General features: G+C 39.2%; 1 protein-coding gene across 1 annotated transcript in view; it reads left to right on the top strand.

Moving 5' to 3' along the window:
* EXOC4 (exocyst complex component 4) overlaps positions 1-19,003 on the top strand; it is a 909,491-nt gene that overhangs the window by 746,883 nt on the left and 143,605 nt on the right. The gene's annotated exons all lie outside the window — the stretch shown is intronic.

A 19,003-nucleotide genomic window follows, 5' to 3' on the forward strand; every position in this document is an offset into this window, starting at 1 on the left:
AAAGCACAGCCCACCCAGGACAGGGAAGGGGAGAGAAATCGATAAAATAAATCTTAAAAAAAAAGAAAACATCTTTAAGGCACATACAAAACTTTTAAAAGCCACTACTTTTGGTTGGTAGTCTACGAGTGGAATTACTGGGCAAGATTATTATACTTTCAGCCCCAAATCCCAAAAAACTCCAAAGTAGTTGTACCATGTCTCATCTACTAAATGAGAATCAAATGCATATTTTAAATATTAAAATAAATGTAAGTCAATTGCATTTTAATAACATTTCTTTTTCAATATCCTATTATTTTTATATTTAACCTGCATTGGCTTTTCAGTTTTTATAAAAAACAAAGCATTGCCTCTTTTTCTTGTATTTGATTATGTGTACCCAATAATTTCTAGCAAATAATGATGCTGATGAATATTAATTATAACGTAGATGTTATATAACCTACCCAAGCTAAAGTTAGCTCTAGAATCTAAATCTCCCCCGTGGGCATTTATGTATTATTATTGTTCTTGTTATTTTGAAATAAATCTTTTAAGTTCATGGAACTAGAATGCTTATTTATTGTAGGCAATCTTTTTCTCATTGTTTCTGACAGACAACTTTCCTGCCTCTCAACATATCAAGTGATCGGAAGGTCACTACCTCCCCAAAGCAGACTATTTATTGTTGAGAAGTTCTCATATGAAAATTGTTTTTTAATTTTTATTTTGAAGTGATACTCCCCTCTCCTTTGGATATTATCTCTTTTTCTGTGCCATGATTCCAAATCAGTTTAATCTTCTTATACATGAAAGCTTTCAAATATGTGAAAATAACTATTATGGACCAATTAGGTTTTCTTTTCCTCATAAACTGAACATTCTGAGTTTCTTTATGCCCTGGGTCTGCAGACCTTCCCAGCCAGCCATCTGTTGCTCATTAGATTGGCACTGTCCATCTTAAATATGAGTACCCCAAACTAAACCCAGTCTTCTGGATGTACTCTGAGTATTCAGCAGAAACATGACTTTTTATACAGGACTCAACACTGAGCACGGTGCTTCTCATTCCATCCTACCATTACGTTTGTCAGATATGTATTTTTTTAAAAAGAAATGTATATATATATATTAAGATTTATTTTGTTTATTTCTCCCCCCCATTGTTTGCACTTGCTGTGTGCTGTATCTTTTTTTTTTCCCTCCCCTTCCCCCTCCCCGCTCCAGTTGTCTGTTCTCTGTGTCCATTCACTGTGTGTTCTTCTTTGTCTGCTTCTGTTCTTGTCAGTGGCACTGGGAATCTGTCTCTTTTTGTTGCGTCATCTTGCTGCATCAGCTCTCCGTGTATGCGGCTCCACTCCTGGGCAGGCTGAACTTTCTTTCACACTGGGTGGCTCTCCTAATGGGGTGCACTCCTTGTGCATGGGGCTCCCCTATGCAGAGGACACCCCTGCATGGCATTGCACTCCTTGCGTTCATCAGCACTGTGCATGGGCCAGTTCCACACCGGTCAAGGAGGCCCTGGGTTTGAACTGTGGACCTCCCATGTGGTAGGTGGATGCTCTATCCATTGAGCCAAGTCCTCTTCCCTGTGTGCTATATCTTTAGGAGGCACTGGGAACTGAACTGGGACCTCCAGTGTGGGAGGGAGGTGCCTATTCCCTGCTTTGTTGTGTCTCTCATTATCTTTTCCTCCTGTCTCTTATTGCATCATCTTGTTGTGTTAGCTTGCCACACCTGCCCATCGTGTCAGCTCACTGTCTTGCTCATTTTCTTTAGGAGGCACCAGGAACCTCTGTTCCCCCCTTTGTTTTTTCTCTCATTGCATTTTTCCTACTGGTCTCTTGTGGCATCATCTTGTTGTGTCAGCTTGCCGCACCTGCCCTTTGTGCCAGCTCTCTGTCTTCTTTAGGAGGCACTGGGAACTGAACCATGGACCTCCCATGTGGTAGGTGGGAGCTCAGTCACCTGAGCCACATCCACTTCCAGATATGTATTTTGATGCAGGATACTGTGACACTGTGTGAGTGTATGATGATAGAGAAGTGACTCAATCACAGATCTAATCTCAGTGACATTGCATTCTTGGTAAAGAATTAAAATGGAAATGTGGTACAAAGAAATAGAACATGTATGTCTACAGCATGAATTTTATGACAGTAAATATGGTAAGAGGGATAAGATAAAATACAATGATTACCTTTACCTAACATGTTCCAGGAGGAAGAAGTTACTCAGGGAGCACAGGAAATGTGTGATGAGAGATAAGAACTAGGCCTTGTAAAGAATCAGTATGATTAAGACAGGTAGACTTAAACAGGGGAAGGAAAGAACCAGGATAATGTCAGGGAGGAGGGAAAGAGTAGGAAAAGGAAGAACAAATGATGAATGTTTGAGTTTTGGAAAGGAAGACAAGGGCCGAACTAGAGGGTCTTGAATGCCAGACTCAAGGAACTGGATCATGTCATCAGCAAATAGGGAGCATTTCAGTTCCTTTCCAATTCAGATGCCTGTTATTATTTTTCTTGCCTAATTGTTCTGGCTAGAACTTCCACTACAGTGTTGAATAGGGTGGTGAAAGCAGACATCTTTGTCATATTCCTGATCTTACAGGGAAACATTTAGTCTTTCACCACTGAGTATGATGTTAGCTGTGGGTTTTTCATATATGCCCTTTATCATGTTGAGAAAGTCGCCCTTCATTCCTAGTTGTCTGAATGTTTTTATTAAGAAAGGATGCTGGATATTGCCAAATGCCTTTTCTGCGTCAATTGAAATGACCATGTGGCTTTTCCCCTTCATTCTATTTATGTGGTGAATTACATTGATTGACTTTCTTATGTTGAACCACTTTCACATTGCTGGGATAAATGTCACTTGGTTATGGTGCATAATCCTCTTAGTGTTCTGTTTGCAGTGGCCATTGAAGGTGCTAAAGGTAGGGAGAGGGAAAAAGAGGTGTAATATGGGGGCATTTTTGGGACTTGGAATTTGCCTGAATGACATTGCAATGACAGATACAGGTCATTATATATCCTGCCATAACCTACAAAATTGAGTGGGAGAGAGTGTAAACAACAATGCAAACTATTATACATGCTTAGTGGCGGTGCTCCAAATGTGTTCATCAATTGCAATGAATGTACTGCAGTAATGAAAGAAGTTGTTAACGTGGGAAAGGGTAGGAGGTGTAAGGAGTGGGGAATATGGGAATCCCTTATATTTTTTTTATGTAACATTTTGTGTAATCTAAGTATCTTTTTAAAAAATTGAAAATATATTAAAAATATAAATTTTTTAAAATTTGATATTTGATCAGTTTGCTAGTGTTAAGGATTTTTACATCTATATTCATAAGATGTGATGCCATTGTGCCAGCTTGCTGTCTTCTGTTTTTTTTTTTAAGGTTTATTTTTTATTTATTTCTCTCCCTCCCCCTCCTCCCCCCCCCCCAGTTGTCTGCTCTTTGTGTCCATTCACTGTGTGCTCTTCTGTGACTGCTTCTATCCTTATCAGCGGCACCAGGAATCTGTGTTTCTTTTTGTTGTGTCATCTTGTTGTGTCAGCTCTCCATGTGTGCAGCGCCATTCTTGGGCAGCCTGCACTTTCTTTCACGCTGGGCGGCTCTCCTTGTGGGGCGCACTCCTTGCACATGGGACTCCCCTACGCGAGGGACACCCCTGTGTGGGGCGGCACTCTTTGCGCACATCAGCACTGCACATGGGCCAGCTCCACACAGGTCAGGGAGGCCCAGGGTTTCAACCACAGACCTCCCATGTGGTAGGCGGATGCCCTATTCATTGGGCCAAGTCTGCTTCCCTCACTGTCTTCTTTAGGAGGCACTGGGAACTGAATCCTTGGACCTCCCATATGGTAGGTGGGAGCCCAGTTACCTGAGCCACATCCATTTCTGGATATGTATTTTGATGCAGGATACTGTGACACTGTGTAAGTGTATGATGATAGAGAAGTGACTCAATCACTTGGGACTTGGAATTTGCCTGAATGACATCGCAATGATAGATACATCTTTATTCATAAGATGTAAAAATTGGTCGCTAATTTTCTTGTGATATCTCTATCTGGCTTTGATATTGGCATAAGCTGGCCTCATAGAATGAGTTAGGAAGTGTAAGGAACTTAGCCTTCTGTAATTTGGTAGTGGGGAGCCACTGGAGGTGTGTAAGCAGGAGTGCCAGGTACAATGCTAAGCAATGGGAAGGTTCAGCTAACCTTTCTGTAAGATGCATTAGAAAAGCCAGATTGTGGCAGTTGAGAGGAGAAAGACAGTGTCTGTTTTAGGGGAGGAGAAGAACATAATATTTGAGAGGCATCAAAGAGGTAAAATTTGTAGGACATGGTCAGTGGTTGGCCGTGGGGAATAAGGAAATGTAAGAAGACAAACTTACCTTAGCAATGCTGTATTTGTAGTGATTTTTTTTTTAACTTTAATTTGCACTTACACCTAAGTATTACTCAGTACTTCAGGAGTTCATGTGTTTTTCTAACTGTGAACCGAGGCTTTAGCTCAAGAGCAGGCCCTGGAGACTAATCTTGAATTACCAGCTGTTCTACCTACTAGTTATATGCCTGTTTTCCTCATCGGCAGAAAAGGGATAATTGTCCCTTCTTCATAGTGTTGTTTTGAAAATTAAATGAGTAAATTATGTCAATCATTTAGAGCCATTTTTGACAGTAAGTGCCCCCAAATAATATAATATAATAAATAAATATATAAACTGTAAGAAGGTAATAAATACTGTGGAGAACAGAAATGGAGTAGAGTAAGTAGAATCAGTAGTATGGGAGGAGGAGTTTGCAGTTTTAGATGTGGTGTTCCAGGTGGGCTCTATCATGTTGAGGCTTGAGAAAAGGCTTGCATAAGTGGAAGGAGAAAGATATCTGGGAAAAGAGTGTCCAGGTAGAGGGCAAAGACCTTAAGGCAGGGCCTTTAATGCATGACATTTTTCAAGGAAGAGCAGGGAGGCCAGTGTGACTGCAGTAAAGTGAGCAAGCAGAGTATTAGAAGGATTCCCAACAGGCAAAAGAGAACCAGGCCGCTGGGACCTTGTAGGCCACAGTAAGGATGTTGAGTTCTACCCCGTGTTAAAATAGGGGGCCATTGCAGGGATAGTGCCTAGGAGTGGCATGATCTTACTTACATTTTAAAATGTCTAAGTATTGAGAATAGGTTGTAGGACATAGCCACAATGAGGGTCTATTGTGGTAGTCAAGGCAAGAAATGAAGACAACTTACACTGGCTGGTAGCAGCAGAGATAGTGAGAAGTGATCTAATTCTGAATATATTTTGCAGGGACAGCAACAGGATTCCCTGACATATTGGATGTAGGATGTAAGGGAAAGAGAGGAGTCAAAGATTTCTCAGGACTTCTTTTTTGAGTAATGGAAAGATGGAGTTGCCAGCTATCAAGATGGAGGAGACTGCAGATTTGAGGGCAAGTAGATAAGAATTTAAATTTGGAGTGTCTGTTATACATCCGGATGGAATTTGGAGGAGGCAGTTGGATAGATGTATCAAAAGTCGAGGAGAGGAAAAGCGGATGTGCCTCAACTGATAGCGCGTCCACCTACCATATGGAGGGTCCAGGGTTCTATACCCAGGGCTTCCTGACCCATGTGGTGAGCTGGCCCACACGCAGTGCTGCCATGCACAAGTTGTGCCATGCCACTCATGGGTGTCCCCCGCATAGGGGTGCCCCACGCACAAGGTGTGCACCCAGCAAGGAAAGCTGCCCTACATGAAAAAAGCACAGCCCACCCAGGAGTGGCGCTGCACACGTGGAGAGCTGACACAGCAAGATGACACAACAATAAAGAGACAGATTCCCAGTGTCACCTGATAATGCAAGCGGACGCAGAAGAACACACAGTGAATGGACACAGAGAGCAGACAACAGGGGGGAAGGGGAGAGAAATAAATAAAATAAATCTTTAAAAAAAAAAAAGTCCAGGAGAGAGGTCTACACTGGAGATGTATTTGGCAGCCATTGATATTTACTGATATATATAAATGATATTTAAACCCATGGGTTTAGATGAAATCTCCATGGGAGAGAATATAGATATTGCAGAGAAAAAGACTGTGGACTTCAAGAAGTTTGCAATATGTGGTTAAGTCAGCATTAGAACTGGGAATTCACCCGGTGATAAATTTAACAATGTAGTGGTCAATGGTGACCTTAACACAATTTCACAAGAGCTGTTTTTGTGAAGCACGAACTTGTAGGAGTTTAATAAAGAAACTTAAAGACATTGTAAATATAAGCAAATTTTTTTCAGTCTTTTTTGCTGCAATAGACAACAGAAATGGAGCAATAGCTAGAGAAGTGAGGTCATATGAGGAATGATTTTGCTCTTTTTATTTATTATTTTAAATGGGAGAGATAAGTACATGTAGTAATTGAAGGAAATGATTTGGGAAATAAGAAAACTTGTTGATGTGGAGAGAAAGGGGAGAAATGTAGAAATTATGGCTGTGGCTTAGTGAATAGGAATGGATCTTATGCACAAGTGGAGCGACAGGCTTTAGGCAGCAGCAGCATGGAGAGTTTTGTTCACCATATTCTCTCATTCCTATAGAAACTGAGTTATTCCTCTGTCATTTCTATTTCACCTTTTGTCAAAACAGCAAAGCTCCCTTATACTTCCTTTTCTTGGAACATACCCATTGCTTTTGGTTTTTCTCATATTGTTGTCATCTGGAGTTTCTTGATTCTTTCTCCTGAAAGACCATGCTGCTTCGGTATTCTTCCTGGCCAGATGCCCTGGAAATGGTGTCCACTTACTGGGTGCCCACTAGCAGATCATTCTAGATACAGAGGAACATCTTGGAGTGCTCTACCACAGTTGCTGAAATTCATGCCTACATTGAATTTATCTCAGGGTTGGGAAAAGTAATTTTGTGACATTTTAAAGAGGAATAAACAGAAAATCATTTTTGCGAATGTTATACAACACACACTCACACATACACACACACACAAACACACATAACCCACGGTATTTGCCACCTGTTATTTAATCAAGTTTTTCAGGCAAGGGAGAAAGTGTTTTCTTATTGTATGTCTGTATAAGAGTGTCCTTACTTCCTCTCTTCCTGTTTATTCTCCCCCTTCCCCTCCTTTCCATTGGCACCTGCTAAGGACTAATTAGGGCAGTCCTAATTTGGACAGCCAATTCCTGATTACAGTGAGAGGAAAAACAGGAAATGTTCTAGTTTTGCTGCCAGAAAATGACTGACTTAAATAGAAAGCCATATACAATTCAAATCACCCAAAATGATATAAGATTGGGGGAGAAGGAAGGGAGCAGGGAAATTGCAATCTGATTCTCCCACATGATTTTCGGCAGATTTCCTTTACAGAAATGATTAAATCCATAAGTTTGCAATGCCCTCTGCTGAGAGTCGGCTTCTTTTCCAAGTTTTGCCTTGAGAACACTAGCATCCACTGAGAGTTAAGTGATCTCAAAGGTCAAGAACATCTTATCTCTCTGCTAGCGCCTCCACTCTGGAAAGAAGGAGTATATAATGCTGTCATTGTCATGTCTCATGCTTTGGATAAAGAGAAGTTTCCTAAAAGGGAAATATAAGGACTGGAAGACTTTTCCTTAATTAGTCACACACTTTGGGGCTTAAGGAAAAACTCAGCTATTAATTCTATACTACACTGCTTTAGCAGTCAAGCGTTTGGCCCATCAGTAGACTGCTTCTGAGCTTAGTGCTTCTTTCCCCTTGGATGTCTTCTTTGTCCCAAGATACAAACAGCAGCTTATGTGTTCCAAAATTGTAATTTAAAGGTTCAAAATCACAGGTTTTTGAAGATTCTGTCTGTTCTAATTTAACATCAGTTCATTAAACAATTTTTTTTTCCTCTCTGCATTGTGTTGGGCATGGTAGAGAACAAAGATCCAAATAAAGCATCTTCTAGTCATTGGAGCTCAAAAGCATATTGTTTTCTAGGAGATGTATAACTAGCCTCAGAGTCCTTCTTTCCCACTTCTTCATAGAGGAGCTAAAACTCATGCTGGAACATGAAGAAGCATTGTGATGGGGATAAACTGCTCATGGCTTAAACTAAGTCTGCCATAGTTCTGGGCACCTTATTGACCCTTGATACGTTTATTAAATGAGGGAATTCCTGACAGACAAAACAGAATGAGCAAATGATAGGGAAGCCTGGATGGGCATGATGCATGGAAGGAAAGGTTGAAGACTCTAAATGACTAGAGCAGACAATTTTGGTTGGTAAGAATGGGCAGGAAAGGGGAGTTTTGAAAATGTTCCTTATAAGATAAAAGGGTACCTTATAAAGTAGTCTTATAATAAATGGAGATGACATGATGTAAGTGGTATTTTAAGAAGGTCTCACTGGCCCCATTGTACTAAATGGCAGAGACTAGACACCAGAAGGTTGTTACAGCTCATACTGTCCTTCAGGTTTCCTGTGTGGCCAGAGGCCAATATCCTGCAGCAATGAATGCCTAGTTGAGCTGGCCTTGTAGCCTTTGCCAACCTACCTTACTCGAACCTCAGAAGAGCCAAGGGAAATGCTTCTGCAAGTTTCATGCAGGCTTGTCTTCTGACCTATCTTTTGGAACTTTTCTCCACCAACTGCTTGACTTACCTAGGGTCTACTTAGCTATATATTCATTTTTATTAAATATTGAATAGATACTAAAAATAACATTTATAAAAACCATTTATAAAATATGTACACTATCTGCTTCATAGAAACAGAAGGATTTAGCAAGTGAGAGTTTTTATTCTCTGCTCCTATAATTTATTATGCATAACCTTGTTATGATGTTTATCCCACTGTATTATAATTTTAAAATATTTATTATGTGTTATTTGATCATTTCTTTATTGACATGTCTTTCACACTCTAGAATGTTGTTTTTCAACTGTGGGCTCCCATTAAGAGTTATTTCGGGAGTATTACACAACACCCACTGGATTTCCCACACTAGGCCCACTGAAGTTTGGGCATAAGCAAGTATAGTTTTAAAATGTCCCAAAGGGGAGGGAGCAGATATCGCTCAAGTGGTTGAGCACCTGCATCCCATATAGAGATCCTGGGTTCACTTCCTGATACCTCCTAAAAACAAAAACCAAACAAATAAGCAAAGAAACGAAAAAACCAACTTGGGGGAGCTAGTGTAGCTCAATGGTTGAGTGCTGGCTTCCCACATAGGAGGTATGGGGTTCAATCCCTGGCCCAGGTGCACAAAAAAAAAAATGTCTTAAAGTGTTTCTCATGTGTATTATTGGTTAGAAATCCTGATGGAAACTCTGAGCTTTTAGGAGGAAGCTACCATGTCTTTTTCCATATAATTGTCTCCAGTGTCTAGCGTATTGTCTCTATGCCCTTCATGCTTTTCACCCATGTTTATTGAGTAGATGAATGACTTCACTCTACTTTTCCAGCTCACATCAGCTGGATAGTTGATGCCCATATATATATATATATGTATATATGTATATATGTATATATGTGTATATATATTCTCCCCTCCCCACAGAACCAGACTTTTGTTACATGGGGAGTGTGGTGGGGAATATCACTTGTTCCGGTGGTGGCCGCAGTGTGGGGCCCTGCACATGTAGTACAGGCTCACAGCATCCTCAGCCTGGCCACTGTGCTACTGAAAGGATACTGCCTCCTTGTGACCACACCTGAAGAGACAGCTCAGCCACTGAGACCCTGCCTCGCCCTTCCTTCTGGGCTGTGTGAGAATGCGCAGGACTACTCCTTCCCAGTATCAACTGCACGCTCACTTCTGGCACGAGTTGTCCTCGGTCCACAGCAGCCTGGGGTCCAGGTTTCCTATGAATTCTTTTGTTTTGTTTTGTTTTGTTTCGTTTTAGATTAAGAACAGGTTCTTTTTTTTTTTTTTTAAGATTTTCTTTTCTCTCCCCCTCCTACCTCCCTCCCCCCAGTTGTTTGCCCATTCACTGTGTATTCTGTGTCTGCTTGTATTCTTGTTGGCGGCACCAGGAATCTGGGTTTCTTTTTTTTTGTTCTTGTTGTTGTTATTGTTGTTGTGTCATCTTGCTGTGTCAGCTCTCTGAGTGTGCAGCGCCACTCCTGGGCAGGCTGCACTTTTTTTGCATGGGGTGGCTTTCCATATGGGGTGCACTCCTTGCGCATGGGGCTCCCCTATGCAGGGGACACCTTTGAGTGGCATGGCACTCCTTGCACACATCAACACTGTGCATGGGCCAGCTCACCACATGGGTCAGGAGGCCCCAGATTTGAACCCTGGACCTCCCATGTGGTAGGCGGTCGCTCTATCAGTTGAGCCAAATCCACTTCCCTCCTATGCATACTGTAGCAACCAGCCAGTTTTAGTTTCTCCCACCTAACTCAGTCAGCCCTGCTCACATGGAAGTCTATTGCAGTAACCTTGGTCATAAAGTAATAAGTACTTGGACTAGAATGGAAATAAAACACTCAATAAAGTACATAGTCACTGTGCAAAGGACTTTATAGTCATTAACTTATCTAGTCGCTCAGAACAATTCCATTAGATTATATTCTCCCTACTTTACAGAAGAGAAAACAGAGGTTCAGAAAGGTTAATAATGGGGCTGAGGTCACAGAGTGTGGAAATGTTAGTGAGTGCATTAGAAGCTAAGTCAATCTGACTCTGAAGTCCAGAAAAGAGGCAGTGGAAATAGAGGAAATAGGAAACTGAAAAAAAAATGTTTCAAAATGCCAGAGCTGCTGTAACAAATACCGCAGGCTGGTTGGCTTACATACCAGGAACTGATTTTTTCAGTTTTGGAGGCTAGAAGTCCAAAGTTAAGGTTTTTGCAGTCCATGCTTTCCCCAAATCTGTACATCCTGGTGGTGGCTTGCTGGTAATCCATAACTGAATCTGCCTCTGTCACATGGCCATCTGTCTCCTTCTGTCTCCTACTGCTGACTGTGTTCAAATCTCCTCTGTTTATAAGACTCCAGTCTTATTGGATTAAGGCCCAATCCCATTTACAAATGAGTTCACATCCACAGGAGCAGGGATTAAGACTTGAACATGTCTTGTGGGGAACTTGATTCAATCCATAACACAAATAGTTTAGAGACAATGGAATAGGTAGGAGTAGGAGAACAGGTTCCTAAAAAAAAATCCTGGGTTCCATTCAGGCTCTAGGCTACCAGCCCTGTGACCACGGGCAAGGTCCTTAACCTCCCTGCCTTGGTATTTCATCTATAAAATGGGGAATATAATAGTACTTACCACACAGGATTGTTGTGAGGATTAAGAATTAATATAAACAAAGGGCTGGAAGAATGTCTAGTTCATGGTAAATGCTATGAAAGTGTCAACCGAAACTTTTATTTATTGTTGCTGCTGTTGGTGGTTTGTTATTATTTATTTTTAAATTCATTCATTGGTAATAGTGTTAATGCTCTTCAAATAGCAAAAGAAAAATGCATTTATGCCAGCTATTATTTTCCTGATGTTTTCTGCTTCATTAGTATCATTCATCCAGTCACTTCACTTCTAAAGAACAGCATTTTTCCAGGGCTAAGGGTCAAGAGTGAATTGGTTAGACAAGGTCACTTCCTCTGTGGATCTTATACTCTAATGGAGGGGGAGAGATAATAATCAAGTAAAAAATTAACAAACCAAATTTCTCAGTAATAAAAGTGATGTGATTGAAAAAATAAAGAAGAAGATTCGGGAGGGGACATCTTCAAGGAAAGCCTCACTGAGGATGTGATGTTTGAGCTAAATTCTGAAGGATGAGAAGGAGCCATGTGGAGATAATGGGTCAGAACATTCTAGGCAGAAGAAGGAGCTGGTATGAAGATGAGAAATAGCTTAAAGATTTTGAGACCCTAAATTATGGTTAGTTTAACTGGAGCGTAGTGAGCAAAGAGATTGAATACTGAGTGAGGTTGGAAATGTTTAGGGGTTGGATCATTTAGGTCATTTCTGGCTGAACATTACAACCATGTAGGAGATTAAAAAGTACCCATGGTGAGGGATTGGGGCTGAAAAGGGTAGTCTAAGGACGTGAATGTCAGCTGAAAGAAAACTAGAGAATAATCTAGGGACTGAATAACACAGTGAGTCCAGAGGTGGATGAGAATTGTGGTTAATAGTACAAATAGAAGAATGTCCTTTTATGAACTAGAACAAACGTACATCACTATTGCAAGTGGTAAGAATGTGGAGAAGCATGGGAAAAATACAATTAATGTAACCTATGGATTGTAGTTAATACCAATACTGTAATATTCTTACATCAATGCCAAAGATGTACTGTGTTAATAATAAGGGGCTATGGAAAAAATATACCAAATGTACGCTATAGAGCATAGTTAGTGGTAAGAATCTGATGATATTATCTCATAATCTGTTACAAATATCCACAACAATGTAGTGTATTGGTGGTAGGTGTATGGGAATTCCACACGTGTGCATGATTATTTGTAAGTTCACAACCTCTCTAATAAAATATGTTTTAAAATGCCATAGTGAAAATTACAACTAATATAACTAATGGATGATAGTTAACAATAATACTGTAATATTTTGCAGCAATGGCAAGAAGATACTATTTCAGTTCTAAGAAATAGCAATGGGGGGTATAAGAGAGTATGAGATTTTTCCTTTTGAAGTAATAAAAATGTTCTAAAATTGACTATGACTAAGGAGATGACAGTGTCACTTTGTGATAAAAATGAGAGCCACTGAGTATACCCTTTGAATGGACTGTACAAAGCATGGTACTGTATAACACAGGGAATCCAGTATTGGAAGATGGATTGTGGTTAATAGGACAAATATAAGAACATTCTCTAATGAACAATAACAAATATATAATACTAATACAGGGTGTTAATAATCAGGTGAGTTGGGGGGAAATACACTAAATATAACATATGTTCTATAGTTAGTAGAAATATTTTGGTGACGCTCTTTCATAGTTTTTAACAAATGTTTCTCAATAATGCGAGGTTGGGGGGAGATGTATGGGAGCCTTGTATGAGGATATGCATGTTTGTTTTGTAAATTCACAACTTTTACTATATACTTATTGTTTATATATGTTCATGTATGAATGATATACTTCAATAAAATTTTATTTTAAAAAAGTACCCATAGTAAGCCCTATTCAGACTGTGAAATTGATATTTGTAAATGCTTCCCAGGTATTTTTAATATGCAGCCAGGATTAAGGACCATTGTTATCCAGGGTTTCCATGTTTCCTGTGAACCATTTCCCAAGTTATCAGTTGTTTATTTAAATTATGATTCCTAGATAGACATACACACCATTGCAAAGTGCTCTGACCAATATTGAGTGTGACATAAAAGATGACCTGATATTTCTTATCTGCTCTTCTCCATAAGGTATTTTTTATTCTGCTCCATTTTATCTTGAGACTTTTTATCTCTTGTGTGTTTTGTTTTGTTTTAAACAGTAGCACAGTACTCTTATTTTCCCATCCCTGATTGTCATTCTCACTTGTGTTGCTGGGCTTTGCACTGCAGTTCGGCCTGCTACAGAGACAGTCATTCCAGTCTAAATTCAACTAAAGCAGCTTAATTTGGACCAACCTTGTCTAGGGTTCGTTTGTCTAGCTTGGCTCCTAGTTTCTGAAGTGTCTAAAAGATTCAGTCTGGGAAAATAAACATCATGCCCTAGCTGTCACCAAACAGTTGAATCCAATTAGCCCCACCTGCCCCTTGTTGTTTGCCTAATGAAAGACTCAGTACCCCAGCTGTGTCCAGGGACCATGCCCCATGCACACACTTCCACTTCCCAACTGTTCCAAAGAAGAAGTGATGCACATCAGAGCCAGTCAGCATCCACAGATGTTTTCTGAATGAAACTCACTGAGCTGTGTTTAGAGGGTAGACCCTTTTCATCCAAGTCTATCACCTGTTCCAAGAGTTACACCTATTTTCCTCCTCCTCCTCCTGGGAACAGGTACAAATAATTACACAGATGGCTCTGTCTGGCCCATCGAGCTGTGAATTAATTAGTAGATTATGGCTTTGGTAGTGATGATTAACCCTACTCTTATGGAATAATTGTTGGAGATTTCTCCTTTTTTGAGGCTATTTGGATATGTCCTAGAATTTTGTAACCCACATGACCTGGTTTATCACAAAAGCATCAAGTAATAAATGCAGTTGGTCAGCATGAAAACTTTGCCATTTAAATACAAAATTCACTTTAGTGTAATTGTATGTCGTTTTTAATGCCGGTATTTCAAATTGGAATATTTTTTGAATCACTATTGGGATTGATGTTCATTCCAATATGAATTAATATATTTATAGTTGAGAATAGTATATTCAGTACAAATTAGAATAATGAGTACAGTGGTGTCCTTAATTTGGATTGCAGCCCTTTGATTAGGCAGGAGCTGTGAATTTGAGTGAAGACAGTAATATAATATTAAATTATTGAATTAAGCCAGTCTTAAAAAAAAATAGTAAGTGAATAATGTTGGCACCTTCAATGTAGTTTTCCACAATGTGCATTCCACTAACTGAGCTAATTTTTTTTTCATTTCATCTGTTATTAAAATGACAAATTCTGGCCTCCCAAAATTATACAATACCATCTTAATCTACAGACTCAAACTGTTTCCTGAACTTCCCTGGAAGATATGGGCCAACATGAATGGACTCAGAGATTTAGTGGCTAGAAAGTTGAGCTGTGGTTGGATTTCTTACTCTTTGGAACAGAATTTAACCTATAGCGTGAATCTAAGAGGAATTGAACCACCGACCAAAGCTCTTTCTAGATATGGATACTGAAATTTCAATTTTATATCATTTTCACATGTCACAAAACATTATTCTTCTTCTGAGCTTTTAAACAACTTAAAATGTCAACACCATTGTTAGCTTACAGGACATAGTGATGGGGCAGATTTGGCCTGTGGGCCTAGTTTACTCATTTATACGACAGTGCTAATTGTGAAGTTACAGATAATAAGTATTTAAAAAAATTCTTATTTGCTTTCCAATGGGAGAGATTATTGAGAGAGGCAGACATAGTCAACAAATTCATCATAAAGCAAGTGAGACTTTGCAAGGGAACTTTCCAATAAAAGTCTCTTAGGAAAGAGACTCTTCTGTGTCTGTTTTCTCTTCTGTGGAGCAGAAGAGAAAAGCGTGTCAATAATCACTCCTTAGTTAATTATTTGTGAGTCAGCACTTTTTATTTGGGTTGTTTTCAGAGGGGGAGCATACCTGTATTTATTATTCTAATTTGTATTGAATTCAGAGAGGCATGATGAAGTGCTTGGATTGGTTAAATTCCAAATAACTTGACAGCTTATCTTAACTCATTTTGTGAAGAAAAGGAAAATAGAGAAACCACTAAAATGATTTTAGTCTAATTAGTTATATACACTCCTAAAACTGAAGAGGGTTTATTCTTAATCCCAGTTCAGTTCTTTCATACCTTCCAATTCAGCTACTTTGTTAGGCACTAGGGACATAAAAACTAATAAGAAATAAATTCTGCCGTCATCGAACTCATCATGCAATACGCGATCCCAACTTGTAAAGAAGTGTGGTTGTGGTAGGACAAGTGAGAGTATAGGTATGTCTGCAGCAGTAGTTTTGACCTTTGACTGCACTTTAGAATCAGCTGGAAACTTTAAAAACTACTTATGCCTCAGTCCCACCTCCAGAGATTCTGATAATTGGTCTTGGGTATGACCTGGCGGCTAATGTTTTATAAAGCTCTGCTGATTCCAATGTGCCACCAAGGTTGAAAGCCCCGTATAAGGATGATGAGACACAAAAAAGAAGATTCATTCTGTACCAAGGTAGGAGTAAGGTAATGCTTGATAAGTAGGGATTTCCTAGGCAAGAAAAGGAGGATGAGGGAAATATTTTCTAGACAGAGTTAACACTCAGAAGCAGGAAAAAACCCATTCCATTAAAAAAAGACCTTTAAGATACTAATTATGGATAGGGTGTTCAGCCAACATAGGCAGGGTATAACTGGGAGTAGTGATTAGAGACAGAGGATGAAAGCAGTGGCAGGAGATGAAGCTGAAAATGTTCATGCCATGCTAAGAAGTTTGAACTTAGTCTTGTATGGAATTAGTAGACAGTGAATTGTTCTATGAAGGGAAATAACAATTGTATTTTGGTTTAGAAAAATGACTCTTCTGACCTGTTTGGTGAATTGGACTGATGCTCCAGGTAAGAAGTCAGGGTACAAGGTTCCTACACAGTCCAAGAGAGAAATGATGAGGGCCTAAAGGCAGGTAATGGCAGTAAACCTGGAAAGGAAATGACAGATTTATGAAACACTAAGGAGGCAGAGTCAGCAGGAGGCTGTGGGGTGATTGGGATCATTCTGAGATTCTGACTTGAATAATTGAATGGATGGTGGGGCTATTGACCAGATTAGGAAATACTGTGCATTTAGTGGGGCAGAGCGGTAGGTAATCAATGAATTCCTTTTGGCACATTTTAATTTGAAATGCTGGCAAGTCTTTCAAATAGAGTTCTCCAGTAATCCCTTGGATATGCAAGTCTGAAACTTAGATGAGAAGCCTGCCCTGGATATGTTAATTTGGGAGTCATTATACCATAGGTAGGTCATGTCTGGCAAAAAGATGAGATTACCCAAGTGAGAAACATAAAATCCTGCAGAACAGCATAATTTAAAATTTGGACAGAAGAAAAGAACAATCCATTTTGGCTAAGAAAGAAATTAGGATGGCAGGAGTAAAACCTAAGAAAACGGTGTTGTGGAAACAAAAGTAGTAATATTTCAAGAAGGGTGTAGTCAACATTTGATCTGAGTCAAATGCTGGATACTTTAGAATAATAAAGGAATGTGAAAACTAGAACGTACCAATATATTGGTGGTACAGTTTCAGTGGAATTGTGGTTCTAGAGGCCACTGCTACAAAAAATTGTTAAAGTTGAGTGGCTCACAAAGTTATCAGGACTCAAATTTTAACACCTTTTAGACAGAGACCTTTATTTCTGCAGGCTAAACAAAATCAAAAGTTATGCAGGAGTCTATTCCATCCATGAATGGGAATGAGGAATCCTCTGGCAATGGGAATGCGCCACCTAACCTAAAGTAGAAGTAGCAGCCCCTACAAGAAAGCAGAACCCAAACCCGTGATATGTGCAAGACCTCAATTTATACTGCCTACATAGGAGAGAAAGTTTTATATCGAGAAAGAAAAATAAAATTAAAAACTTTTTGAAACCAGAGAAACCTATAGGACCCAGAAGAGGCAAATGCAAACCATTCAGTAGTGATATCTTAAAAAAAAAAAAAAAAAAAAAAATCTGGGATTCCTGAAGAGGACAACACCCACTGCAGTAGAAAGTGCAGACCAAAATAGCAGACCAGATGAAAAAAACCCACTCTCATGAGAAAAGCAGATGTAACAAACAGGATGTCCGTCCAAAGAATTACAAGATTTAGAGCCATATAAAAGGGAATTTAAAAGAACTGTTTTTAAAACATTCAAAGAGATGAAAGAATAGAATCCATAAAGCGGGCAGGCCATTTTGGAGTGGGAAAGCCAGTGGATTTGTAAAAGAGACAAATGGAGAGTCTAGAAATAATTATAATTGTTGAAACATTTTCAAAACACAATATTCATAGGTCATATCATAATGTAGACAGGAGAGAGATTTCATGAATGAGTCGATGAGAGATGAGAAAGTGAATTCAATGAATATGGTCCACTCATTTGATGACAGTGCCTTTGAAAGAGAGAGGAGCTATATTAGAGAGGAATGCTCAATCAACAGTTTCATTCATTCATTCATTTGCTGAAAAAATCATTTAGAAGGTTAAGGAAGATGGTTTAGGGGGAGTTACTAAAAATACAGGAGATAAAAGGAGATAATTATGGGAGAAAGGATCCTGAGAGTCTAGATGGAGGGATTACTGGAAATTGAAGATGGGCACAGATTTGAACATATTTCTTTAGGAAGATTTGGCTGGAAGTGTTTGAAAGTGCATATTTATATCCTCTCCTTTATCTGCTAGATAGGAGGAGGGAAGTGGGGGATAAGCAAGAAGGAATTAAGAAAAGGATAAAGATTTTTAAAAATAGCCATTGAGCATAACACTGTGACTGTAAGTACCACCACTGAATTATGTATTTGAATGTAGTTAAAGGGGTAAATTTTAGGTTGTATATGTGTTAATAGAATGAAAATTTTTAAAAAAACATAAGACTGTACAACACAAACAGTGAACCCTAACATAAACTATGGAATGTAGTTAATAGTATAATTATAATATTGTTTCATCAATTGCAACAAGATGCCACACTCATGCAAAGTGTCAATAATAGGGAAAATTGTGTGTGTGGTGGTAGTTTATGGGAACTCTGTATTTTCCGCATGCTTTTTTGTAAACCTACCACTTCTGTTTTTAAAAAAGTAGCCATTGAGAGATAGGTAGAAAAGAATGCCGAAGAGCATTGAAGGTGTATGTGGGATGGAATATCGTCTGAGGTGGTATCAATTGTTCTATAAGATTATACCCAGTACCCCAAGTATGAGTATAAAAGCTAGAATGTAGAATTAATCCATAAGTATTGTAGAAAAGATGCAAGAAAATAATGAGAAGAGGGAATAGAAGATGCCAGGGAAAAAGTAATTCAAGAGACTGGAGGGAAGAAGGTTCTGTTGTCTTCATTTGGAATAGCTGACTTCAGTTACTGTTAGTAAAATTTTCCTTTTAATGAGTTAGAAGAATTCTAGAAATCACAGTTCTATTATTTATTCTAGCTTATTTTCAGGGAACCAGGCCACTATGCTTTCTACAACCTGGAACCGTGTTACCGTGGGTCAGGCTGTCCTGAGTCAAGTTTTGTAGGCTTCAACTTATTTTGTCTACAAATATTAAATTGCCAGTTGGGTCAGGGAAGTTTTATAATACACACACACACACACACACACACACACATTGTATCTTTAGAAGAGAAAAAAACTTCTGTGCATAATGCCCACGTTATAACCCTTATA

The sequence above is a fragment of the Dasypus novemcinctus genome, chromosome 5, assembly GCF_030445035.2.
Source record: "Dasypus novemcinctus isolate mDasNov1 chromosome 5, mDasNov1.1.hap2, whole genome shotgun sequence".
In the NCBI taxonomy this organism is placed as follows: Eukaryota; Metazoa; Chordata; class Mammalia; order Cingulata; family Dasypodidae; genus Dasypus; species Dasypus novemcinctus.